The following is a 26,961-nucleotide window of genomic DNA, read 5'->3' on the forward strand; positions in this document are numbered from 1 at the left end:
TTTTACTGAAGCACAGACATCTGACTCAAGTACATGAATCATTCCCTTAATACTCTGGGCCAGTATGACATTCTTCTGAGAACCATTCTCCCATCCTCCTCCTTACCCTTCCAGCAGTTTGTCCCGCACTTTGTCGCCTCTGCTTATTGTCCCTATCAAGAAACAAAGAACAAAGAAAAGTACAGCACCGGAACAGGCCCTTCGGCCCTCCAAGCCTGTGCCAATCATGATGCCCTAACTAAAAAAAAACCTTCTGCCCTCACTCAGACTGTATCCCTCTGTTTCCTCCCTATTCATGTATCCATCCAGGTGCCTCTTAATTGTTGGTAATGTGCCTATTTCCACCACATCCTCTGGCAGCGCATTCCAGGCACCCACCACTCTCTGCATGTAAAACTTACCCCGCACCTCTCCCTTAAACTATCCCCCTCTCATCTTGAACCTGTACCCCCTTGTAATTGACACTCCCACCCTTGGAAAAAAGCCTCTGACTATCCACCTTGTCTATGCCCCTCATAATTTAGTAGACCTCTACCAGGTTTCCCCTCAACCTTCGTCGTTCCAGTGAAAACAATCCTAGTTTATTCAAACTCTCCTCATAGCCAACACCTTCGAGACCAGGCAACATCCTGGTGAACCTTCTATGCACTCCCCAAAGCTTCTACGTCCTTCTGATAATGTGGTGACCAGAACTGCACACAATACTCCAAATGCGGCCTACCCATGGTTTTATATAGCTGCAACATGATTTCCCAACTCTTGCACTCAATGCCCCGGCTGATGAACGTAAGCATGCCATATGCCTTCTTAATCACCTTGGCCACCTGTGTTGCCACTTTTAGAGAACCGTGGACCTGCATGCCCAGATCCCTCTGTCTGTTAATGTTCCTAAGGGTTCTGCTATTTACAGTATAATTCATACCTAGATTTGATTGTCTAAAACACATCACCTTGCATTTATCCGGATTAAACTCCATCTGCCATTTCTGTGCCCAAGCCTCCAATCTATCTACATCCTGTTGTATCCTCTGACAATCCTCAGCACTATCAGCAACTCTGCCAATCTTTGTGTCATCCACAAACTTACTAATCAGAACACCCACATTTTCCTCCAGATATTTTATATATGTTACAAACAACAGCGGTCCCATCACTGATTCCTGCGGAATACCACTAGCTACAGATCTCCATCCAGAAAAATACTCTTCCACTGCTATTCTCTGTCTTCTAACCAAGCCAGTTCTGTATACATCTAGCCAGCCCACCCCAAATGTGATTTTAGTTTTTATACCAGTCTGCCATGTGGGACCTTGCAAACACCTTACTAAAGTCCATATAAACTACATCCACAGCCCTTCCCTCATCAAGTTTCTTTGTTCTCTCTTCAAAAAATTCAATCAAGTTGGTGAAACATGACGTTCCCCATACAAAACATTGCTGTCTGTCACTTACTAATTGATTTTCCTCCAAACGTGCATTTGTCCCTCAGTATCTTTTCCAAAAGCTTCCCCATCACTGATGTCAGGCTCACCGACCTACAATTTGCTGGATTGACCCTGCTCCCTTTATTAAACAAGGGAATAGCATTGGCTATCATGCTACGGTTAAGGTGAATGCAAACTATTGCACCAATGTATGGGCACCCTTGAAGCCAGATTGAAGTCCTTGATCAGAGCCATACTACTCCCTATGGACTTCGGCAACTTTACAGAACACCAGAAACTACACAGCACTATTGTTATAACCCTCTCGAGAGTCATCCATACCAGAGAACTGTTGGCAATCGTCGGCACCTCGGTGGTTCCCGTCGAGTTAGGGCAGCAATCCGCATGTCACATGGTGCGAGGTGGTGGCCAGTTTATTGGGTCGGGATTGGCTGAAACATCTCCGGCTTGATTGTCAGAGGATTTGCCGAAAGCACCCGATGGACCGGCGCCACAAGAGCAATATTCCCTGAGCTTTTCCAAAAGGGGCTGGTTTCCCGTTTGGACCGTTAGCCAGTAACGCGGATTGAGGACCTTCACGTGGACTTTCACGAAGCTCGAAATGAGCCATACTTACCTTCAGCTGGTCTTGGACCCAGGATCCCGAAAATACATGACAGTAAATACACATCGGGACTTGCATGATTATAGCAAATTGCCTTTCAGGATATCATTGACCTGTGTAATATTCCAACGGAGAATGAAAAACATACTGCGAGGATTACTGCACGTCACGGTTTAACTTGACAACGTACTGTACTGATCACGGGGACATTGGTCCAGGAACATTTGAGGAACCTCAACGAGGTGCTCCGCCAATTTTCAGCCGCCGAGGTTGTGATGTTCTCTGTTGGGTCTTTTAAGATGACTTGAGAACGTAGTGTTAACAAAGAACATCAAGCTGAGTTATTGAACAAAGCTGATTTATTTACACTACTAAATTATAGATTCTAGCCAGTCAACAAGGAATAAGTTATTAAATAAAACAGTACGACTTCCGGGTGCGGCTATGCAGAGTAAGGTCGCATGTTCGGTAGCTCCCGCTTGGAACGGACATTTGGGCTCTTTACAGGGCTCCCACGGCATTTGTTTGACATTTCCCGGTGTGGGAAGAAGACTGCAACATTCCCCCGACAGTGTCCCCCAGGAATGGTATGTCTCTTGGTTACCAGACCCGGCAGAAACAGTAAAAGATGTGGCTGTAACTGCAGGATAAACAGAGCCTTTTCCAGCATGCAGGCGGGGGAAGGGCAAGCTTAAAGCTGCAAGCTGACTTGAGGGCCTTTATTAAAGGTGAATTCTAGCAGCAGAGGGAATAACTGTGAAAAGATCTACCAAGGCCACTGAAGAAGCGGGGACGAGGCTTCCGGTGGCGGCCATGGAGGAGTAGGTCGCGCATTCTGCAGCTCCCGTCTGGAATGGACTCTCAGACCTTTTTCCGGAGATTCCACAGACTTTTTGGGGCAGGTTGGTGAAGCGAACACTGCCAAAAGGATTCCCTCTCAAGACTTCCAGTTGCGGCTATGCGGAGCTAAGTCGCACATTCGGGAGCTCCCGCAAAAACGGACTTTTGGGCTCTTTTCAGGGCCCCCAAGGGCACTTTTTCGACGTTTCTCGGTGTGGGAAGGAGTTAATAATAGCTCCCCGTCAGTATATGGCTTTAACTAGGAGCGGGGCGACAAAAAAGGTGGTGGTGGAACAGAAGAAGGGAGGGAAGTAGGACAAAATGACGGTGGGTGGAGACCAGGCAGCGTGGAGGCAGTGGGCACAGGAGCAACAGGAGGGTATCCAGCGCTGCCTCAGAGAGATTAAAACGGACCTGCTAGAGCCGATGAAGGCTTCTATTGATAAGCTGCTGGAGACACAGACGGCACAGGGGGTGGCGATCCGAGAGGCTCAACAAAAGATCTCTGACAATGAGGACGAGATCTTAGGCCTGGTGGTAAAGGTGGAGGTGCACGAGGCGCTCCACAAGAAATGGCAGCAGCGGTTCGAGGAGATGGAGAATTGGTCGAGGTGGAAGAATCTGCGGATTCTGGGCCTCCAGGAGGGGCTGGAGGGGCCGGACGTGGGGGCCTATGTGGTCACCATGTTGAACTCGCTGATGGGAGCGGGGTCCTTCCAGGGGCCCCTGGAGCTGGAAGGGGCCCATAGAGTGTTGGCGAGGAGGCCCAAGGCCAACGAGCCTCCGCGGGCGGTGCTGGTGCGGTTCCATCGGTTCGTCGATCGGGAGTGTGTGCTCAGGTGGGCCAAGAAGGAGAGGAGCAGCAGGTGGGAGAAAGCGGAGGTTCAGATATATCAGGACTGGAGTGCGGAGGTGGCGAAGGGGAGGGGCGGGTACAATCGAGTGAAGGTGGTGCTGCACAGGAAGGGGGTGAAGTTTGGCATGTTGCAGCCGGCGCGACTGTGGGTTACCTACAAGGACCGGCACCATTATTTTGAGTCTCCGGAGGAGGTATGGGGCTTTGTTCAGGCCGAGAAGCTGGACACAGACTGAGGGTCGGGATGGGCGATGGGGACTGCGGTGGATATGTTATGCCTATTTTTGGTTCGGGGGTGGGGGGGGGCCTTTGCATTGTTTTGGGTTTCTTTTTCTCTGTGTTTTTCTCTTTCGGGTTGGGGAGGGGGGATGGGGCGGGTTGGGCACTGTTTTGGTTGGTGGCGGGGCCTGGTAGGTGGAGAGCACGGGCTTTTTTCCCGCGCCGAAGACTGGGGGGGGCCGGGAAGCGAGGATTGTTTCCCACGCTTAGAACGGAGGGGGGAGGGGGAGAGCCTGTGGATGGGGAGCGGGAGAGGAGGGTGTGCCACACAATGGGAGGAGTCGAAGGGGAGGCGGGAGGGGCCGGAATCAGCAGGAGTCAGCTGCCTTGCGGAAGTGCAATGGGGGGAGTAAACCAACTAGGCTGGGTCCTAGCCCGGGGGGGGGGGGGGGGGGGGGGGGGTCGAGTTGCTGCTGCTAAGGTCAAGGAGGAGCTGGAGCGAGTGGGGGGTTGGTCGAGACGGGGGTATGCCGCTGTGGGGAATGGGCCGGGTGTGGGGTGCGGGCGCGTGGCTGGCCGAGGAGGGGTTATGGCTAGTCGGCAGGGGAGGGGGGCGTGTAGCCCCCTGATCCGGCTGATAACCTGGAATGTAAGGGGACTGAATGGACCGGTTAAGCGGGCTCGCGTGTTCGCGCACCTGAAGGGGCTCAAGGCGGATGTGGTTATGCTCCAGGAGACACACCTGAAGGTGTCAGACCAGGTAAGACTGAGGAAAGGGTGGGTAGGTCATGTGTTTCATTCGGGGCAAGATGCCAAAAATCGAGGGGTGGCGATCTTGGTGGGAAAGAAGGTGTCATTCGAGGTGTCGAGCATTGTGGCTGATAATGGCGGTAGGTACATAATGGTAAGTGGTAAGTTGCAGGGAGAGAGGGTGGTACTGGTCAATGTGTATGCTCCCAACTGGGACGATGCGGGTTTTATGTGGCGTATGTTGGGTCGGATCCCAGACTTGGAAGTGGGGGGCCTGATAATGGCGGGAGACTTTAACACGGTGTTGAATCCGGCACTGGATCGCTCCAGGTCTAGGACGGGTAGGAAGCCGGCGGCAGCTAGAGTGTTGAGGGGATTGATGGACCAAATGGGAGGGGTGGACCCTTGGAGATTCGCAAGGCCGGGGGCTCGGGAATTTTCATTCTTCTCACATGTCCATAAGGCTTATTCGCGAATCAACTTTTTCATTTTGAGTAGGGTGCTGATAGCGAGAGTAGAGGATACCGCGTATTCGGCAATAGCCATTTCGGACCACGCCCCGCATTGGGTGGACTTGGAGATGGGGAAGGAGAGGGACCAGCGCCCGCTGTGGCGCTTGGAGGTGGGGCTGTTGGCGGACGAGGAGGTGAGCGAGTGGGTCCGAGGAAGTATAGAGAGGTACTTGGAGACCAACGACAACGGGGAGGTCCGAGTGGGAATGGTATGGGAGGCACTGAAGGCGGTGTTAAGGGGAGAGCTGATCTCCATCAGGGCCCACAAGGAGTGGAGGGGAGCGGGGGGGAGAGGGAGAGGCTGGTGGGGGAGATGGTGAGGGTAGACAGGAGGTATGCGGAAGAACCTGAGGAAGGATTGTTGAGGAAGAGGCGCAGCCTCCAGGCCGAATTCGACCTGGTGACCACCAGGAATGCGGAGGTGCAGTGGAGAAAGGCCCAGGGGACGGTCTACGAGTATGGGGAAAAGGCAAGCCGGATGCTGGCGCATCAGCTTCGGAAGCGGGACGCAGCTAGGGAGAGCGGGGAGTTAAGGACTGGGAGGGAGCGTGGTGCGGAGTGGGGTTGGCATCAATGGGGTCTTCAGGGACTTTTATGAGGAATTGTACCAATCCGAGCCCCCACGGGAGGAGGGTGGGATGGGCCGTTTCCTGGGCCAATTGAGGTTTCCAAAGGTGGAAGAGGGACTGGTGGCGGGACTGGGGGCCCCGATTGGGCTGGAGGAGCTGATCAAAGGTATAGGAAGCATGCAGGCGGGGAAGGCACCGGGGCCGGACGGTTTCCCGTTCGAGTTCTATAAAAAATATATGGACCTGTTGGGCCCGCTGTTAGTTAGGACCTTTAATGAGGCAAGGGAGGGGGGGGGGCTTTACCCCCGACGATGTCCCGGGCACTGATCTCCTTGATCCTGAAGCGGGACAAGGATCCCCTGCAATGTGGGTCTTCCAGACCGATTTCCTTGCTAAATGTAGATGCCAAGGTGCTGGCGAAGGTCTTAGCCACGAGGATTGAGGATTGTGTTCCGCAGATCATCCATGAAGACCAGACGGGGTTTGTGAAGGGGAGACAGTTGAACGCGAATGTGCGGTGGCTTTTGAACGTTATCATAATACCGGCGAGGGAGGGGGAGGCGGAGATAGTGGTGGCGATGGACGCTGAGAAAGCCTTCGATAGGGTAGAGTGGGGGTACCTGTGGGAGGTGCTGTAGAGGTTCGGGTTTGGGGAGGGGTTTGTCAGGTGGGTTAGGCTGTTGTATGAGGTCCCGATGGCGAGTGTGGCCACAAATAAGAGGAGTTCCGAGTACTTTCGGTTGCACCGAGGGACGAGACAGGGGTGTCCCCTGTCCCCCCCATGCTCTTCGCACTGGCTATTGAACCCCTGGCTATGGCACTGAGAGAGTCGAGGAACTGGAGGGGGTTGGTGCAGGGTGGGGAGGAGCATAGGGTGTCGCTTTATGCGGACGACCTGCTGCTGTATGTGGCGGACCCGGTGGGAGGAATGCCAGAGATAATGAGGATCCTTAGGGAATTCGGGGACTTTTCGGGGTGCAAGCTCAATATGGGGAAGAGCGAGCTGTTCGTAGTTCATCCAGGGGACCAGGAGAGGGGGATTGGCGAGCTCCCACTAAAAAGGGCGGAGAGGAGCTTCAGATATTTGGGGGTCCAGGTGGCCAGGAGCTGGGGGGCCCTGCATAGGCTTAACTTTACAAGGCTGGTGGAGCAAATGGCGGAGGAGTTCAAGAGGTGGGACGCGTTGCCGCTGTCCTTGGCGGGTAGGGTGCAGTCAATCAAAATGACGGTGCTCCCAAGGTTTTTGTTCCTGTTCCAGTGCCTCCCCGTGTTTACTCCGAAGGCTTTTTTCAGGCGGGTTAACAGGAGTATAATGGGGTTTGTGTGGGCGCGAAGGACTCCGAGGGTGAGAAAGGTGTTCCTGGAGCGGAGTAGAGATAGGGGGGGGCTGGCGCTGCCCAACCTCTGCGGGTACTACTGGGCCGCCAATGTGACAATGGTGTGCAAGTGGGTGATGGAGGGGGAAGGGGCTGCATGGAAGAGGCTGGAAACGGCGTCCTGTGTGGGTACGTGTCTGGGGGCGCTGGCAACGGCGCTACTGCCGTTCCCTCCAAGGAGGTATACCACGAGCCTGGTGGTGGTGGTGGCCCTCAAAATTTGGGGGCAGTGGAGGCGGCATAGGGGGGAAGTTGGGACCTCGGCATGGACCCCATTACAGGGGAACCACCGGTTCGCCCCAGAAAGAACAGGTGGAGGGTACCTGCCATGGTATTTGCAGTGAAAAAGTTCCATAAATACCTCTACAGGCACACTTTTACAGTATTAACATATCATAAACCATTGCTGGGGCTCTTCAAACCCAAGGCTATCCCTCCCATTACATCCGCACGGATTCAACGTTGGGCTTTACTATTGGCAGCGTATGAATATGTGTTGCAGCCATGAAGGTCCCAGAAGACAAGAAGGCGGCATTGTGCTTCCTGGGCATGGTCAATTTTCTGGGCAAGTTCATCCCAAACATGGCCTCACACACCACGGCCCTACGAAACCTAGTGAAGAAGTCCACTGCCTTCGAATGGAAGGCGACCCATCAGGCAGAGTGGTTGGAGCTGAAAGCCAAGCTCACCACTGCACCCGTATTGGCATTTTTCGACCCAGACAGGGAAACAAAAATCTCGACAGATGCGAGCCAGGATGGCATCGGTGCGGTCCTGCTGCAACGCGATGACACTTCATCCTGGGCACCGGTTGCCTACGCATCAAGGACAATGACGCCCACCGAACAAAGGTATGCACAAATCGAGAAGGAATGCCTGGGCCGTCTCACTGGCATTCTCAAGTTTCACAACTATGTCTACGGCCTGTCGACATTCACAGTCGAGACGGATCACAGGCCCCTGGTCCACATTATCCACAAGGACCTGAATGACATGACACCTCGGTTGCAGCGCATCCTCCTCAAACTCAGAAGGTACGACTTTGACATGGTCTACACGCCTGGCAAGGAGCTCATCATTGCCGATACACTGTCCCGCTCCATCACCGTGCCCAGTGAACCACTGAACGTCATCCGGCAAATTGAGTCACAGGTTGAGTCACAGGTGCAGCTGTGTGCTAGCACCCTCCCGGCATCTGATGAGAAGGTGATTCGTATCCGTGAGCAGACAGCCAAAGACCCCCTCTTGCAGAGTGTTATGCAACACCTAGCCAATGGCTGGCGAAAAGTGCAGTGCCCTCAATTTTTCAATGTGAAGGACGACCTGGCGGTGGTTGATGGTATCCTCCTCAAACTGGATCGGATTGTAATTCCACACAGTCTCCAGAGCCTGCTGCTCCGTCAAATCCATGAGGGCCACCTGGTGTGGAAAAGTGCAGTCGCAGAGCCAGGCAGGCTGTCTACTGGCCCGGGATCTGCCAGGACATCGAGAACATGGTCCTTAACTCTGCGACCTGTCAACGCTTCCAGCCAGCGCAGAGTAAGGAGACACTTCAGCAGCATGAAATCGAAACCTCTCCATGGTCCAAGGTTGGCATCGACCTCTTTCATGCAAATGGTCGTGGTTACGTGTTAATCATTGATTACTTTTCCAATTACCCTGAAGTCATGAAGCTCTCAGACCTCACATCTCAGACAGTCATCAAGGCCTGTAAGGAGGCGTTCTCCAGGCATGGTATCCCACTCACTGTCATGAGTGACAATGGCTCGTGCTTCAGCAGCCATGAATGGTCTCTGCCCAGTCGTATCAGTTCAAACACGTCACTTCCAGCCCACACTATCCGCAGTCAAACGGAAAAGTTGAGAAAGGGGTGCACATAGTGAAGCAGCTCATCTGCAAGGCCGAGGATTCTGCGTCTGACATTCACCTTGCGCTGCTTGCGTACAGGGCGACCCCACTGTCCACTGGCATGTCACCGGCTCAACTCCTGATGAACAGGGACCTGCGAACGACACTTCCAGCCATACACGTGCCCAACCTGGATCACCTCTCGGTGCTGCAGAAGATGCAGCAACTCCGAGACCGGCAAAAACAGGGCTATGATGCTCATGCCATCGATTTGCCTGTGTTATCCCCGTCAGACACTGTTCGGGTCAAGATCCCTGATGGAGGCCTCTTTCCACTGATGAACATCTAGAGAGTCAGTCAAGGGTGCTGTTACAATCTCACACCTGCACCACGTGGCTAAGAGCTAGTCAGGTTCAGTCAGACAGAGTAACCACACTTAAGTTAGCAGAGAGTCCAACTCACAGAGAACTGTGCTAACTGTGCTATTAGTTCAATAAACCTGATTGAACTAACTTCAATGTCTGGAGTATCTTTCTAATCTAAGCTGCATCCAGTTGCAGCCAGTGTTAGACGAGTGTACCTAGCACGACAGGGTCCATCATAGGAGTGGATTGATGTACGTGAATCCTTGAACTTAGTTGAGTGACTAAAATCCCGAAAAAGGGTGGTCAGCTGAATACTACAGATCCCTACAAGATATCATAGTGTGCACATTTGATGAGGATTCAGAAGAAATCCAGGTGGAGGATGGCAAATCAGACACAGACATGGAAGAGCCAGAGAGCATTCCAGATTTCTGGTTAACAGTCTTCAAGGAACTTCCGGGTTGCGGCGATGCGGAGCTGAGCCGCGCGATTCGGCAGCTCCCGCTAAAACGGACTTTCGGGCCCGATAACGGAGCCCCAACGGCATTTTTTTGAAAATCAACCCATGGGGAAGGAAGAAGAAAGGTCCCCTACCGACCTGCATGGACCGGCCCGCAGCGAAACGGCAAAAAAAGCGGCCCTGGAGCAGCGAGAGAAGAAGGAAAAAAAAAAGCAAAATGGCGGCGCCAACGGACAAAGAAGAGATGAAGGAGTTCATCAAGCGCTGTTTTGAGGAGATGCGCAAGGAGATGGTGGCGCCTATGCTGGCGATAATTGAAGGGCTTGGAACAACCCAGAAAGCCCAAGAGGTGAAGATCCAGGAGATCCAGGAAAAAGTGAGCATGAACGACGATGAGCTCGTGGGCCTGGCGGAGAAAGTGGAGCGGCACGAGGCACTGCACAAGACGTGGGCGGGAAGACTCGAAGACCTGGAGAATAGGTCGAGGAGAAACAATTTGAGGATCCTGGGACTCCCAGAAGGAGTGGAGGGGGCCGATGCCGCGGCATACGCGGGCACAATGATCTGGACGCTGATGGGTGCGGAGGCCCCCCCGTGATTGCTGGAGCTGGATGGGGCGCACCGAGTGCTTGCGAGGAAGCCCAAGGCAAATGAGCCGCCAAGGGCGATGGTGGTGAGATTTCACCGGTTTACGGACAGAGAGAGGGTCCTGAAATGGGCCAAGAGGGAACGTAGCAGCAAGTGGGACAATGCAGAGATCAGAATATACCCGGATTGGAGCGCGGAGGTCGCTAAGCGGAGAGCGGGTTTCAACCGGGCCAAAGCGGTGCTGCATTGGAAAGGAGTGAAATTTGGAATGTTGCAGCCAGCGCGACTGTGGGTTACACATAATGGTCAACACCACTACTTCGAAACGCCCGAAGAGGCGTGGACCTTTATACTAACTGAAAAGCTGGACTCTAATTGAGGGTTTGTGTGGGAGGGGGGTGTTTGAGGGTTGAAGTATGATGGTTGTTGTACATAGGGGGTCAATCACGCACAGGAAATGATATATGGGCTGGGGGAGGGAGACAAGGCCACGACAGGAGCTGCGCCACGGGGGGCGGGGCAGGCTTTGGAAAGCGCGGGGTTTTCTTTCCCCGAAAGGCGGGAAGGGGAACGAAGGAATATATATTGATTGGGAGATTCCCACCCGGCGGGGTCAAAGGGATGGCGGGAGAAGCAGGGGTCAGCAGGGGTCAGCTGACTTACGGGAGAGATATGGGGGGAGCAAAAAAGCTAGACGGGGATCTAGCGGGGGGGGGGGAAGGGGGGGAAGGGGGGGAGGGGAGGGAGGGGGAGGGAGGGGGGGAAAGGGTTGCTGCTGCACTGGCCGAAAGAGAACGGGACACAGAAGAGGTGGCTGGGACGAATGTCCCCCGGCTGCGGGACTGGAGAGTGAGGGAGGCGCGGACAAGGGACTGGCCCAGAAAAGGAGATGGCTAGTCGGCGGCAGGGTGGGGGGGGGGGGGGGGGGGGGGTCCCCCCAATCCGGCTGATAACGTGGAACGTGAGGGGCCTGAATGGGCCGGTGAAGAGGGCTCGAGTGTTCGCGCACTTGAAGGGACTGAAGGCAGACGTGGCAATGCTCCAAGAGACACACCAGGTCAGGTTAAGAAAGGGATGGGTAGGACAGGTATTTCACTCGGGATTAGACGCAAAAAATAGAGGGGTGGCAATTCTGGTGGGAAAGCATGTGCCATTTGAGGCCAAGACTATCGTAGCGGATAATGGAGGGAGATATGTGATGGTGAGTGGTAGGCTGCAAGGGACGAGGGTGGTGTTGGTAAATGTATACGCCCCGAACTGGGATGATGCTGGATTTATGAAGCGCATGTTGGGGCGCATTCCGGACCTGGAGGTAGGAGGACTGATAATGGGAGGGGTCTTAAATACAGTGCTGGACCCAGCATTGGACCGCTCCAGGTCAAGGACGGGCAGGAGGCCGGCAGCGGCCAAGGTACTCAGGGGGTTTATGGATCAGATGGGGGGAGTGGGCCCATGGAGGTTTGCAAGACCGCAGGCCAGGGAATTTTCTTTTTTCTCCCACGTACATAAGGTTTACTCCCGGATAGATTTCTTTGTTCTGGGTAGGGCGCTTATTCCGAGAGTGGAGGGGACGGAGTATTCGGCCATAGCCGTTTCGGACCATGCCCCGCACTGGGTGGAAATGGGGCTGGGAGAGGAGAGGGACCAACGCCCGCTGTGGCGGTTGGACGTGGGACTGCTGGCTGATGACGTGGTTTGTGGGAAGGTGAGAGGGTGCATTGAAAGGTACTTGGAGGCCAACGACAATGGGGAGGTGCGAGTGGGGGTGGTATGGGAGGCGTTGAAGGCGGTGGTCAGATGAGAACTGATCTCCATTAGGGCTCACAGGGAGAAGACAGAGGGCATGGAAAGGGAGAGGTTAGTGAGCGAGATCTTGCAAGTGGACAGGAGATACGCAGAGGCCCCGGAGGAAAGATTACTTAGGGAACGGCGACGGCTCCAGACGGAGTTTGACCTACTGACCACGGGCAAGGCGGAGGCACAATGGAGGAAGGCGCAAGGGGCGACCTATGAGTACAGGGAAAAGGCTAGCCGGATGCTGGCGCACCAGCTCCGTAAGAGGGCGGCAGCGAGGGAAATAGGGGGAATCAAAGATGGAAGGGGAGCCACGGTTCGAAGTGCCACGAAAATAAATAAGGTATTCAAGGCCTTCTATGAAGAGCTGTACAGGTCCCAGCCCCCAGGGGGGGAAGGGGGGCTGAGGCGATTTCTGGACCTGCTGGGGTTTCCGACGGTGGAGGAGCAGGAGGCGCTTGGTTTGGGAGCACCAATTGGGTTGGAGGAGTTGAGCAAGGGTTTGGGGAGCATGCAGGCGGGGAAGGCCCAGGGGCCGGACGGGTTCCCGGTGGAATTCTATAGAAAATATGTGGACCTGCTGGCCCCGCTGCTAGTGAGGACCTTTAACGAGGCAAGAGAGGAGGGAACCCTGCCCCAGACAATGTCGGAGGCGACAATCTCCTTGATTCTTAAGCGAGACAAGGATCCACTGCAATGTGGATCGTACAGGCCGATATCGCTCCTCAATGTGGACACTAAGTTATTGGCAAAAGTGCTGGCCATGAGGATTGAGGACTGTGTCCCGGGGGTGATTCATGAGGACCAGACCGGATTTATAAAGGGCAGGCAGTTAAATACCAATGTGCGACGGCTCTTGAACGTGATAATGATGACATCGGAGGAGGGAGAGGCGGTGATAGTGGCAGCTATGGACGCGGAAAAAGCCTTTGACCGAGTAGAGTGGGAGTACCTCTGGGAGGTATTGCGCAGGTTTGGAATCGGGGGAGGGTTTATCAGATGGGTTAAGCTCCTTTATAGCGCCCCGGTGGCGAGTGTAGTGACGAACCGGCGGAGGTCGGAGTACTTTCGGTTTTACCGAGGGACGAGGCAGGGGTGCCCCCTGTTGTTTGCACTGGCAATCGAACCCTTGGCCATATCACTTAGGGAGTCCAAGAAATGGAGGGGGATAGTCCGCGGGGGAGAGGAGCACGGGTATCGCTATACGCGGATGACCTGCTGCTATACGTAGCGGACCCAATAGAGGGGATGGTGGAGGTCATGCAGACTCTGAAGGAGTTTGGGGAGTTCTCGGGCTACAAGCTTAATGTAGGGAAGAGTGAGCTTTTTGTGTTACAGGCAGGGGACCAAGAAAGAGGGATAGGGGACCTACCGCTGAGGAGGGCGGAGAGGAGTTTTCGGTATCTGGGGATACAGGTGGCCAGACGTTGGGGGGCCCTACATAAACTGAATTTGACGAGGTTGGTGGAGCAAATGGAGGAGGATTTTAAAAGATGGGACATGCTCCCACTCTCGCTGGCGGATAGGGTGCAGTCGGTCAAAATGGTGGTCCTCCCAAGGTTTTTGTTCGTGTTTCAGTGCCTCCCCATCGTGATCACCAAGGGCTTTTTCAAGAAAGTAGGTAGGAGTTTATTATGGGGTATGTGTGGGCAAATAAGACACCGAGGGTTAGAAGAGGGTTCTTGGAACGCAACAGGGACCGAGGAGGGTTAACCTAGAGAGTTACTACTGGGCAGCAAACGTGGCGATGATCCGCAAGTGGGTCATGGAGGGAGAGGGGGCGGCATGGAAGAGGATGGAGATGGCGTCCTGTAAAGGAACGAGCCTGGGAGCATTGGTAACGGCACCGCTGCAGCTCTCGCCGACAAAACACACCAGAAGCCCGGTGGTGGCAGCAAAGCTAAGGATCTGGGGCCAGTGGCAACGGCACCGGGGTGCAATGCGAGCATCGGTGTGGTCCCCGATTAGGGGTAACCACCGGTTTGTCCCGGGGAAGATGGACGGGGGTTCCAAGGCTGGCATCGGGCGGGGATTAGAAGAATGGGGGACCTGTTCATTGATGGGACATTTGCGAGCCTCGGGGCACTGGAGGAGAAGTTTGAGTTACCCCCGGGAGGCGCATTTAGATATATGCAGGTGAGGGCCTTTGTGAAGCAACAGGTGAGGGAATTTCCGTTGCTCCCGGCACAAGAAGTTCAAGATAGGGTGATCTCGGGTGTGCGGGTCGGGGAGGGCAAGGTGTCGGAAATATACCAAGAGATGAAAGAAGAGGGGGAAGCGCTAGTAGAAGAACTGAAAGGTAAATGGGAGGAGGAGTTGGGGGAGGAGATTGAGGAGGGGTTATGGGCTGATGCCCTAGGTAGGGTTAATTCCTCCTCCTCGTGTGCCAGGCTCAGTCTGATACAATTTAAGGTGGTTCACAGAGCTCACTTGACGAGGGCGAGACTGAGTAGGTTCTTTGGAGTAGAGGAAAGATGTTTAGGGGGCCCGGCGAACCATGTCCATATGTTTTGGTCATGCCCGGCACTGGAGGGGTTCTGGAGAGGAGTGGCGGGAGTAATATCCCAGGTGGTGAAAGTCCGGGTCAAGCCAAGCTGGGGGCTAGCAATATTTGGAGTAGTGGACGAGCCGGGAATGCAGGAGGCGAAAGAGGCCGGAATTCTGGCCTTTACGTCCCTAGTAGCCCGGCGAAGGGTCTTGCTATTGTGGAAGGAGGCGAAGCCCCCTAGCCTGGAGGCCTGGATAAACAACATGGTGGGGTTCATAAAATTGGAGAGAATTAAGTTTGCTTTGAGAGGGTCTGCGCAGGGGTTTTACAGGCGGTGGCAACCGTTCCTAGAATACCTCGTGGAGCGTTAGAGGAAGTTCGGTCAGCAGCAGCAGCAACCCTGCGGGCGGGGGGGGGGGGGGGGGGGGGGGGGGGGGGAATGAGAGACTGTTTGAGGGGATGGACGAGCGGGAGATGGCAGGAAGGGTGGGGAGAAATGGAACGTGCGGCCAAGAGCCAGTGTATAAAGCTATGTAAATATACCATCTTGCCATGTACATATCTTGCTCAGGGAGAATTGCGTTATTTTGTTACGGGGTGGGGGAGGGGGGGGGGGGGTTATTGTTTGTAAGGGGGAAAAATTGTGTTGTTAAAAAACCTTAATAAAAATATTTTAAAATTTTTTTTAAAAACAGTCTTCAAGAATGTGCATGTGTTCAGTGGCATGATACAGGAGCATGGCAAGCTCGGATTAAAGCATCTGCAAGATGTGAATGTTAAATGTTCAGTGCTTGAGAGGCCGAGTAGCTTCACTCTGGAGTTTCAGTTCGAGCCCAATGAGTATTTCACAAATGAGGGGATCACAAAAGTATATCAGATGGAATCGCGGCCTGAAAAGCTTGAATCTTCATTCTTTAATGAACCAGAAATCATGGGATGCACAGGCTGTAAGATCGACTGGAGGGAGGGCAAAAATGGCACGTTTAAAACATTTAGAACAAAGCCGAAGCACAAAGGTGAGACAGATGAAGACCAGTATGAACTGCTTGTAAATCTCCTTCAAGGAGCAAGGACGGGCTTAATGAAGATGCCCAAGAAGTACTACTCCAGTGGTTTGGAAGGAATGATGAGGTGGTCACAGGGGACACACAGAGCACTCTGGACACTGAGAAGGGTGGGAACTCTGAGATGGTGCGCTCCAAAATAAAAACTGAGGTCACAGAGGCTGATACCTCGGAGGACCAGCTACTGAACAAGCTAGTCACAGACAACATCGTACCAATCTTAGAGAAGCTCGCTCCAGAGGTACTTATTGCATCGTTTCATGCCTCTGAAATGGTTCCAGTGGTTGAATCCCTGATCCTCAAAAATACTAATGATGAGTGGGCAAATATTGATGATGAGTACGAGAGGGTGGCACATGGCACAATGGTTAGCATTGCTGCCTACGGCGCTGAGGACCCGGGTTCGAATCCTGGTCCTGGGTCACTGTCCATGTGGAGTTTGCACATTCTCCCCGTGTCTGCGTGGGTTTCACCCCCACAACCCAAAGATGTGCAGGGTAGGCGGATTGGCCACACTAAATTGCCCTTAATTGGAAAAAAATAATTGGGTACTCTAAATTTTTTTAAAAAGGTGATGAGTACGATGATACTAACTCTGATGTTGAAGAACATGACAATTCCGAGAGTGAAATTGATGATAAGCATGAAGATATTGATGATGAGTGGGAAGATATTGATGATGAGTATGATGATATCAACTCTGATGTTGAAGAGATTGACAGCTTCGAGAGTGAAACAGCAGGGGAGCTGATGACTATCTCACTATGCAGCTCAATGGATCACACAAATATTCTCGAGCAAGACCAGGATGACCCAACGCCTGGATTGTCATGACCAGCGAGTGTCAGCATCGTTATTTCCAGTGATGAGGTGCCATTGAGCATTGCTCCAGTGAGCCAAGAAGGGGCAGCACCTGGTGTCGTAGATCTGAAGTGGTAAATAGCTTATTCACACCAAAGAGTTGAGTCAAGTCAATTTATTGGCAAAAGCTTTTGGGAGAAAGCCAGGCACTCCGCAGTGCTCGTGGTCACCTTCTCAATTGTACAACGGCAGTTAGCCTCTTTTATACATTTACACACTTAGTTAGTTCCTCATTAGCTTGGGGGGTTACATACACGACCACTTAGGCCCCCTAGCAACAATTAGCTTCCAATCACATTCCTCTGAAACCATTCGTTATCTAAGGTCCACAACTTCTTGTCCATAATTACAAGGATAACAGGTGTCTCAATAGTTAACGGTCAGTTTGTCAGAACAGAATGACTCAGCAATTAATCGGATCATTGCAGATGTCAGTAGGTCAGTTAGAGAATGACTCGGCAGTAACCGCACTTATCTCCGTACTTATCAGGTCATTGCATAATAAGATTGTCGTGGTGCCGTGGTGAGTAAGCTAGTCTAGAATGACTCAGCAGTCCACACTACTGCAGGTATAAGCTAATAATTAAACATAATAAAATACAGAGATTCTTAATGAATAAATGAATAACCTCTAATGTAAATTTCCCTCAACAATCCCTCCTCTTGGTCAAGAATTATGTTAACAATTCCTCAGACCAACAATATTGCGGTTGCTGTTTTGTTTGCATTTCTTATATAAACACATCATCATATTTGTCACCCCCTTTTTCCGCGTCGTCTTCTTCTCCGACATGGTCGGTGGTGTACATTAACGGGATGTCTTCTTGGTGATGGGTCGAGTCTACTGGCATCATCCGAGCCATAGCCATTTTACAACACATATTAAGGCATCTAATGATTAAACAGCATACAATTATAATAACGACAAGTATTATCAATCCATGCATCAGGTAAGACCCCCATGACTGAGCTATGAGAGCTGACTCTGAGCTGGCTCTGAGCTGACCCCGTTTATTTTATTTTTTTAGGGTTGATATCCCCCTTCCAATTGTACTGACTAACATATATCCCTGATCTTTGTCATTTGTGTGTACATGTTGTGATTTTAAATTGTGCTCTGAAACCAATTGTAAATTTATCCATATCTTAGACCAGTGTCGATAGACTCTTTTTCGTTCCTCCCTCAAGTCCAATCACCGTGAACCATAGCTGTAGCTGCTCAGGAAGGTAACGCAATGGCTATATCCGTGTGTTCCACTACCTCCAAAGCATTTTACTTCCTTGGGGTAGCAGCACCGTAGAAGCTTCCTCATGTCCCTTAGAAACAGCACACAACTCAGTCCATCAGTAACCAAAAGGGTCTTTGTCCATCACTGGCTGTCTAGTGCCCCATTTTCCATCATCCAAATTGCTTTCCGTTTCTCATTGGAATGGTAAATTATGATATCATGTACTATCCACTGATTCCCTTGCTTCATTAATTTAAAATGTTCAATCGATCCTGCTTCTATTCCTGACTTCCTCACATTAATATCTACCATTGTCCTGAACCATGTACGTCTGCCAGCCCTGGTTTACATGAGACAATAACTTTCTGCTAAGTTTCCTTCAAATCCCTTTCGTCCGTTGTCATTTCCCTTACAACATGGAAGTGTATACTTGCCATTATAATATTTGCGAACATAATAAGCCAACAGTAGTCGCAAAACCACCCCTAGGGCATCAGTAGGCACATTTAATACATTCAACTTTTGGGGTTACAACCCAATTGAATCCATACATAACAGTCCCTAACAATTTACAAGACATTTCTTCCTTAATAACTATTATAGCTCTCCAATGCAATATTGTTTGATGCATTGGTTACAAATTTCCCGCCGTGGCATTAAGCTGCAAAAATTCTTAAACTATTGTCATTTAGCACGTGGCGGCTCCTCGTCAGTCGCTACTGTCTGCCGAGACCCTTAATAACTCCACCGCGTAATACGTGCCCCGTGGAGACCGTAGATCATCCATCAGCTGATGTCCAGGACACATGTCCAGGTAGTGATGTGTGACCAAAGGTTTCACTGCTCAGTAATAATTTGATATTTTGATTTGTTTCTAACCCGTAAAGTTTTTCTCCGAGCTCTATCATTTAATTCTCTCAAATATGTAGCCAATTGTATCATTAGTTTTCCCCCAATACTGTCTGAAATATTTTTCTCTGGAGTGTAGTTCTCTTTTCTTTGCCTGAACAAGTATGTCTGTATTATTTTTCCCATCTGAAAAATCCAATGAACAGGTGTACTTTCTATTTGTGTTTGGATACTCCAGAAGTGCCCTCTCCAGGGCTTCCGGATTTCCTTTGCCATCATTTATTTCCTTTTTCTTTTTTTTTTGAATGGTTTGTTGTCCTTATCATTGATGTACATCATACAATTAAAGCTGTTAAGCCTCCTCCTTCTGTCATGCACCCCTGAGTGAGATTCGAAGAATCTCAAACTCCTCCTCTTTTGCTCGCTCAGTGATCCAATCTGGTCGAAACCTTACCCTGATACATTTCGGGTATTGCTACTGCTTTTACTCCAATTTCTTTATTTTTGATTATGACCGGATCGTTATGAAGGTAAGTTCCGAACATGACATTTTAACTTTATCATCTGTCCTATCAATGCTGCTAACGGATTTTAATTCACAGTCTTCCCACCAATTGGGTCATGTGTTTTAATTGTGATACAATTTATTTTGCCTCAGACACCATGCTTCTCTAATTCAACTGCATATTTACCCAAATTCTGAACAATTGTGTCTTTACCTTTTACAGCATCACTGATTACTTTGCCTGTGGTTTTAGTTGGTAGCTTCACCCAGACTTCCTCTGTATTATCGATTGGTTTTAATAACTTAATTTTTCCTGCATCTATTTTCATTAAATCTTTCCTGCCATCAGATTCTCATTTCCTGATACTGCAAGTAATTCTCCTAATCTAATTTCTGGTCCACTATCTTTATTCCCTAAAGCTCCTTCTAACATGTATTTAACATTCCAAACATCATTTTTTTTTTCGCTTCTGAATTTCTTGTGATCATTGGCACTAGGACCCTGGTGGAGCTATGCCGTGTCAATTTCAACGCATTAGTTTCAAAGTAACTTCCTGCAAGCAGTTCTGACTGCTGCCGAGTTAACTTCTAATTGATGTGAAACTCGGTTTTGTAAAATACAACATTTTAAAAACTACAAACACCAAAGGAAATTCACAAATCCTTATTGAACACACACACATTCACCCACTTTAGTTTTGCAAATTCGGGGATAAAGCTTTCTAACTCCTCTTACAGTTGCCGGGCGTGGCATCTGTTGTACCGCTTTCTTCCGGTCTTCCGGCATTTCTTTCAGTCCTTGTGAGGTTAGATGTCCTAAATACAGCACTCGTTCTTTTCCAATTTTGCGCCTCTTTGGGACTCACTTTAAATCCCGCAGTGTTCAATTCACTGAACACCACATATAATGCCTCCTGGTGTCCGGACTTGGTTCCGAGGCTATCAGTACATCATCTACATACTGTAATATTGTACATATTCTTTCATTAAGTCATTCCCCATTATTGTTCCCTCATTATTTTTGTTCCCTCATTATTTTTACATACATAAAATCGCATTGGTATATACTAGTTGTTTATTTCCACCAGTGTGGTTTCGCTTAAATAGGCGGCTGTTGTACTTCCTCCCACCCCAGTTATATCGGTTTGTACTGCTGTTTTAAATGGGGCGAAGTTCGCCTGTCGGGCATCCACTTCGGTAAGGAGGGGTAATGCCTGCACCCAGACTCCAGATTGGAAGCTATTTGTGTTCCATTTATCCTGAGGGCCTGCGGCTCTGACTAATTGGAGAATGTCCCGCAAATGTAATTGATGTCCTACCCATACGTTGTCTAATTCCTCCCAAAATTTGGCATTTGCACTTCGTGGTTGTAATTTGCCCAAGGAGTCCAATATTTGCTGTCTTTCCCTGGGGATGAAGGGTTTATAAGTTGGCCTCAGTTGTGCGGCAGTTCCTGTCCCGGTTACCAGGGCCATATTACATTCTTATTTCTTTATCTTATCTTTGTCCTCAGACCATTTTTAGGTAGAGGCTATTCCCTGTTCAAGGCTAGATTCTAATTTCTTTATCTTATCTTCCTTTTCCCTATCTATCGATTTCCTTTGTTGGTCCAATGTCTGAGAGACATCCCAACCATCTTTCTGCATCTTCTTAATTAGTGAGTGTCTGTCGGTCAGATACTTATTTATCAGTGATCCCATCGGTCCCTGTTTCACTTCCTCTCCTGCCATTTCGGTAACAATTTGTATACTCACAATTACCCCCGAGTCTCCAGATCGTGTTTATCCACCGGAGAGCGCTCTTCAACCACCGGTATTTAGAGCGTCTTTCACCCCCCCTGGCCACATCTTTCTCTCGGGGGTCATCGTCACCTGAGTCCGACAAACTCTGGAATGATCAGTTCTCTCTTGCCGTATACACACGTTGAGATGAAAGTATAGTTACAATCCGTATCTTGTTCCGACCTTTGACCGCTCACACACACTTTCTCACAGCTGCCTGAGTCTCCTTCATAAGTGCTCTTTCTCCAGTCCCGACACTCACTTCAGGGTCCTAACCTTCGCGTGAGAGGATTTTGTCCCTTAACAACCGGTCTAAGGCTGTATGTTAGGGACTAGCACTTCCTTGTCCTTAGGTTAATTCAGGCAGTTACCATTCTCTCAGTCACTGAACCTTTCACGAATTGACTCAAGTCTTTACCAATGTTCGGTTATTCTGTCCCAGCTCTCTCGAAGGGGCGCCAGCTGCTTTAGTCCGGAGACAGAATCACATCCTCGTCGCCAATTGAAGTGGTAAATAACTTATTCACACCAAAGAGTTGAGTCAAGTCAATTTATTGGCAAAAGCTTTTGGGAGAAAGCCAGGCACTCCACAGTGCTCGTGGTCACCTTCTCAATTGTACAATGGCAGTTAGCCTCTTTTATACATTTGCACACTTGGTTAGTTCCTCATTAGCTTGGGGGTTACATACACAACCAATTAGGCCCCCCTAGCGACAATTAGCTTCCAATCATATTCCTCTGAAACTATTCGTTATCTAAGGTCCACAACTTCTTGTCCACAATTACAAGGATAACAGGTGTCTCAATAGTTAACGGTCAGTTTGTCAGAACAGAATGACTCAGCAATTAATCGGATCATTGCAGATGTCAATAGGTCAGTTAGAGAATGACTCGGCAGTAACCGTACTTATCTCCGTACTTATCAGGTCATTGCAGAATTAGATTGCCGTGGTGAGTAAGCTAGTATAGAATGACTTTAAACATAAAATAGAGAGATTCTTAATAAATAAATGAATAACCTCTAATGTAAATTTCCCTTAACAGATCTAACCTCCACCCAGGCACCAGAAAGCCAGGTGCTCCAACATCTAGTAGAGGCCGCAGAATTGGGCGTGGTCACACAACCAAATGATGAAACGTCGGCGCCTCAGGCGCCACCTGAGCATCCGCAGACCTCCGAGCACAGGGTGCAGACCAGCACTGAACCAGGGGCTGCCAAGCCCAAACAAAAAAAGAAAAGAATTTGCACACTAGCTGCTAAAATGAGAAGGAGGAAAAGGAGTAGATTGAGAGAGCCAGTTCATCCCATTGACACATGGAAAAGAGAAGAAGTTGAGGTCATGACTGACAAGCCAGAGAAAAAAGAAACAGCAAACACACAGAGAAGCAGCAAACAGTGTTGTGGCAACGAATGAAAAAGAAAGAAAGAAGCTGGTGATGCACGTGTGGCAATCAAGGGCGCGTGCCTTCCATAGGCACAGAGTAAAGAGGATACTAAGCAAGAGACCGGCACGCAAACCAATCTTCGAAAAAGCTGGCAACAGCCCAAGTAATCACAGGGATGATTCTGTGAGGGAGACACAATGACCTGTGCGAAAATGGCGAACACTGACCAGGCACATCATGTTTATGGACACCCCAGTTAAACCTATTCATATTGTTTAAACATATCACAAAGTTATAAAGTTAAAATAGTGATCCATAATCATTAATATTTCCTGAGGAATGGGTTGTGGTGATATGCTTGTAAACAACATTGCAGGTAGTTGGTGGTGCAACCTCCAACCAACAGGCATTAGTATAGATCCACATTGCGGTCTTGAAACAGTGGTCATGTGACAAGGCACTCAGATATAGGTGAGGGCAGATCAGGTGATCCGCAGAGGGTTATAAGCTGTACACGAGGACAGTCGTGCATAGGGGTAGTTCCAGAGGAGTATAAAGAAACTCCATGATAACTTGCTCTGTATCAAATCGTTACCTCACTGTGTGTGCTTCAATAAAGAACCTGATGACTTCCGGTTGCGGCTATGCGGAGCTAAGTCGCACATTCAGCAGCTCCCGCTAAAAACAGACATTTGGGCTCTTTTTAGGGCCCCCAACGGCATTTTTTCGATATTTCCCGGTGTGGGAAGAAGACTGCAACATTCCCCCGACAGTGTATGGCTTGGACCAGGAGCGGGGCGACTATAAAAGTGGTGGTGAACCCAAAGAAGGTGCGAGCGAAGAAGAGCAAAATGGCGGCAGGTGGGGACCAGGCAGCGTGGATGCAGTGGGCGCAGGAGCAGCAGGAGGTTATCCAGCGCTGCTTAGGGGAGATTAAAGCGGACGTGCTGGAGCCGATGAAGGCTTCTATCGACAAGCTGCTGGAGACCCAGACGGCCCAGGGGGTGGTGATCCGCGAGGTCCGACAAAAGATCTCCGATAACGAGGACGAGATCTTAGGCCTTGCAGTAAAGGCGCTCCACAAGAAATGGCAGGAACGGTTCGAGGAGATGGAGAATTGGTCGAGGCGGAAGAATTTGCGGATTCTGGGCCTCCCTGAGGGGCTGGACGGGTCGGACGTGGGAGCCTATGTGGTCACCATGCTAAACTCGCTGATGGGAGCGGGGTCCTTCCAGGGGCCCCTGGAGCTGGAAGGGGCCCATAGAGTGCTGGCGAGGAGGCCCAAGGCGAACGAGCTGGTGCGGTTTCATCGGGAGTACGTGCTCAGGTGGGCCAAGAAAGAGAGGAGCAGCAGGTGGGAGAACGCAGAGGTTTGAATATACCAGGACTGGAGTGCAGAGGTGGCGAAGAAGAGGGCCGGGTACAATCGGGCGAAGGTGGAGCTGCACAGAAAGGGTGAAGTTTGGCATGTTGCAGCCGGCGCGACTGTGGGTCACCTACAAGGACCGGCACCATTGTTTTGAGTCTCCGGAGGAGGCGTGGGCCTTTGTCCAGGCCGAGAAACTGGACACAAACTGAGGGTCGGGATGGGTGGTCGGGGATTGCTGTTGGGGTGTTGCACTTTGAGGAGGGGTTCTTTGCTCTTATTTCTGTTTGGTTCGATGAGGGTCAGTTGGGCACTGTTTTGGTTGGGTCTGTCGGGTGGGCTCCTTGAGGGGGGTAAGTAAATGAAGTAGGGGTGGATGGCCGGTAGTGGGGATGGGGCCCTGCGGGGGAGGGGGAGGCCCAAGTCGGGGATGAGGGGACCGGGCCTGTAAAAGGAGCGGCGACAGAGGAGGCGGGGCCGGGCAGGTGGAAAGCGTGGGCTTTTTCCCGCGCTGAAGGCTGGAGAGGGCGGGGCCGGGACGGGGAAGCGAGTGTTGTTTCCCGCGCTTGGGATGGAAGGGGGAGGCGGAGAGCCTGTGGATGGGTAATGGAGGAGGAGGGTATGTCCCACAATGGGAGGAGTCGAAGGAGAGGCGGGAGTAGCCGGGGTCAGCAGGAGACAGCTGACTTGCGGGGGTGCAATGGGGGGAGTAAAGCAGCTAGGAGGGTTGCTGCTGCTATGGTCAAGGGGAGCTGGAGCGAGTAGAGGGGGTTGGGACGGGGGTCTGCCGCCGTGGGGAATGGGTAGGGCATGGGGTGCGGGCGTGTGGCTGGCCAAGGAGGGGTTATGGCAAGTTGGCGGGGGGGGGCAGCGGGTAGCCCCCCCCGATCCGGCTGATAACCTGGAATGTAAGGGGACTGAATGGGCCGGTCAAGCGGGCCCGGGTGTTCGCGCACCTGAAGGGGCTCAAGTCGGATGTGGTTATGCTCCAGGAGACACACCTGAAGGTGGCAGACCAGGTAAGATTGAGGAAGGGGTGGGTAGGTCAGGTGTTTCACTCAGGGTTGGATGCCAAAAATCGAGGGGTGGCGATCTTGGTGGGAAAGAGGGTGTCGTTCGAGGCGTCGAGTATTGTGACAGACAATGGCGCAGGTACGTAATGGTAAGTGGTAAGCTGCAAGGGGAGAGGGTGGTGCTGGTCAATGTGTACGCCCCGAACTGGGATGATGCGGGTTTTATGAGGCGCATGTTGGGTCGGATCCCGGACCTGGAAGTGGGGGGCCTGATAATGGGGGGGGACTTTAACACGGTGTTGGATCCGGCACTGGATCGCTCCAGGTCTAGGACAGGTAGGAAGCCGGCGGCGGCTAAGGTGCTGAGGGGGTTTATGGACCAGATGGGAGGGGTGGACCCTTGGAGGTTTGCTAGGCCGGGGGCTAGGGAATTTTCATTCTTCTCGAATGTTCATAAGGCTTATTCCTGGATCGACTTCTTTATTATGAGTGGGGCGCTGATAGCGAGAGTAGAGGATACCGAGTGCTCGGCGATAGCCATTTCGGATCACGCCCCACATTGGGTAGACCTAGAGCTGGGGGAGGAGAGGGACCAGCGCCCGTTGTGGCGCTTGGAGGTGGGGCTGTTGGCGGACGAGGAGGTGAGTGAGCGGGTCCGAGGAAGCATAGAGAGATACCTGGAGGTCAATGATAACGGGGAGGTCCGAGTGGGGATGGTATGGGAGGCGCTGAAGGCAGTGGTTAGGGGAGAGCTGATCTCCATTAGGGCCCACAAGGAGAGGAGAGAGCAGAGGGAGAGGGAGAGGCTGGTGGGGGAGATGGTGAGGGTAGACAGGAGGTATGCGGAGGTGCCGGAGGAGGGACTGTTGAGGAAGAGGCGTAGCCTCCAGGCCGAATTCGACCTGTTGACCACGAGGAAGGCGGAGGTGCAGTGGAGGAAGGCCCAGGGGGCGATTTATGAGTATGGGGAAAAGGCAAGTTGGATGCTGGCGCATCAGCTTCGGAAGCGGGACGCAACTAGGGAGATCGGGGGAGTTAAGGATAGGGGAGGGAGTGTGCTACGGAGTGGGGTTGACATCAATGGCGTCTTCAGGGACTTTTATGAGGAACTGTGTCGGTCCAAGCCCCCACGGGAGGAGGGAGGGATGGGCCGCTTTCTGGACCAAGTGAGGTTTCCGAAGGTGGAGGAGGGACTGGTAGCGGGATTGGGGGCCCGAATTGGGCTGGAGGAGCTGGCCAAAGGGATAGGGAGCATGCAGGCGGGGAAGGCACCGGGGCTGGACGGTTTCCCGGTCGAATTCTACAAGAAATATGTGGACCTGTTGGGCCCGTTGCTAGTTACAACCTTCAATGAGGCAAGGGGGGGGGGGGGCTTTGCCCCCGATGATGTCCCGGGCACTGATTTCCTTGATCCTGAAGCAGGACAAGGATCCTCTGCAGTGTGGGTCTTACAGGCCGATTTTGTTGTTAAATGTAGATGCCAAAGTGCTGACGAAGGTCTTAGCCACGAGAATTGAGGATTGTGTGCCGCAGGTGATCCACGAAGACCAGCCGGGATTCGTGAAGGGAGGCAGTTGAACGTGAATGTGAGGAGGCTCCTGAACGTTATTATGATGCCGGCGAGGGAGGGGGAGGTGGAGATAGTGGTAGCGATGGGCGCTGAGAAGGCCTTTGATAGGGTAGAGTGGGGGTACTTGTGGGAGGTGCTGAAGAGGTTCGGGTTTGTGGCGGGGTTTGTCAGGTGGGTTAGGTTGTTGTACGAGGTCCCGATGGCGACTGTGGCCATGAACAAGAGGAGGTCTGAGTACTTTCGGTTGTGTCGAGGGATGAGGCAGGGGTGTCCCCTGTCCCCCCTGCTCTTCGTACTGGCAATTGAACCCCTGGCTATGGCACTGAGGGAGTCGAGGAACTGGAGGGGGTTGGTGCGGGGTGGGGAGGAGCATAGGGTGTCGCTCTATGCGGATGACTTGCTGCTATATGTGGCGGACCCGGTGGGGGGAATGCCGGCGGTCATGAGGATCCTCAGGGAGTTCGGGGATTTCTCAGGGTACAGGCTCAACAATGGTCAGGGGACGAGCGAGTTGTTCGTGGTTCACCCAGGGGACCAGGAGAGGGGGATTGGCGAGCTCTCACTAAATAGGGCAGAGAGGAGCTTCAGGTACTTGGGGGTCCAGGTGGCCAGGAGCTGGGGGG

At 51.7% G+C, this 26,961-nt stretch overlaps 1 protein-coding gene and 1 long non-coding RNA gene across 3 annotated transcripts in view; both read right to left on the reverse strand.

Annotated features, from left to right (window-relative positions):
• tgfbr2l (transforming growth factor beta receptor-like) overlaps positions 1 to 26,961 on the reverse strand; it is a 146,083-nt gene that overhangs the window by 47,225 nt on the left and 71,897 nt on the right. The window lies entirely within an intron of this gene.
• LOC140389021 (uncharacterized) lies at positions 16,740 to 21,590 on the reverse strand. The gene is made up of 2 exons (XR_011934283.1): positions 20,977 to 21,590; positions 16,740 to 17,530 (listed from the first exon to the last, which is right to left on the reverse strand). It is a non-coding gene; the product is annotated as an uncharacterized lncRNA (long non-coding RNA).

The sequence above is a fragment of the Scyliorhinus torazame genome, chromosome 2, assembly GCF_047496885.1.
Source record: "Scyliorhinus torazame isolate Kashiwa2021f chromosome 2, sScyTor2.1, whole genome shotgun sequence".
NCBI classification, from domain to species: Eukaryota; Metazoa; Chordata; class Chondrichthyes; order Carcharhiniformes; family Scyliorhinidae; genus Scyliorhinus; species Scyliorhinus torazame.